Genomic DNA, 1,153 nt, shown 5'->3' on the forward strand with positions numbered 1-1,153 from the left:
ACTAAATATTAGCAAAGATATGAAGCAACTGGAACTTTCATATATTGTTGGTGGGAGTGTTAACTGCAAAGAAGTTTTTTTTCTTTTTTTTTTTTTTTGGCTTTTTTTGAGACAAGATCTGGCTCTCTCATCCAGGTTGGAGTGCAGTGGTGCAGTCTTGGCTCACTGCAACCTCCACCTCTTGGGTTCAAGTGACCTCTCACTTCAGCCTCCCAAGCAGCGGGGACTACAGGTGCGCACCACCATGTCTGGCTAATTTTTGTATTTTTGTAGAGATGGAGTTTTGCCATGTTGCCCAATCTGGTCGTGAACTCCTGGCCTCATGTGATCTGCCCACTTCAGCCTCCCAAAATGCTAGGATTACAGGTGTGAGCCACTGTGCCCAGCCTGCCAACACAATATTGAAGGAGAAGGAGAAAGTCAGAGGACTGACACTATCCAATTTAGAGACTTACTATAAGGCAGTGTGATATCGCTAAAAGAACAGAAAAACAAGTGTGGTATTGCTAAGAGAACAGAAAAACAGATAGCTGGAACAGAATAGACAGCCCAGACAGACAAGCATAGATACAGTTAATGGATCTTTTTCAAAGGAGCAAAGGCAATACAATGGAGAGAGTTCTTTTCTTTCTTTTTTTTTTTTTTTTGAGACAGAGTCTCACTCTGTCATCCAGGCTGCAGTCTAGTGGCACAGTCATGACTCACTGCAGCCTCAATCTCCTGGGCTCAAGCGATTCTCTCACCTTAGCCTCCCAAGTAGCTGGGACCAGAGGTGCACACCACCAAGCCTGGGTAATTTTTAAAATTTTTCGTAGAGATGGGGGTCTCACAAATTGCCCAGGCTGGCCTTGAACCCAGGATGGCTCAAGTGATCCTCCTGCCACATCCTCCCAAAGTTTTGGGATTACAGGCATGAGCCACTGTGCCTGGCAGTGTTTTCAATAAATGGTTCTGGAACAACTGGACATCCACATGCAAAAAAAATGAATCTAGACACAGACCTTACATCCTATACAAAAAATACACTCAAAATGGATCGCAGACCTAACTATGCAGAACTATAAAACATAGACGACAACAGACCAGGTGCAGTCGCTCATACCTGTAATCCCAGCACTTTGGGAGGCCGAGGCAGGTGGATCATGAGGTCAGG

This window comes from Pan paniscus, chromosome 23 (genome assembly GCF_029289425.2).
Source record: "Pan paniscus chromosome 23, NHGRI_mPanPan1-v2.0_pri, whole genome shotgun sequence".
Lineage (NCBI taxonomy): Eukaryota > Metazoa > Chordata > Mammalia > Primates > Hominidae > Pan > Pan paniscus.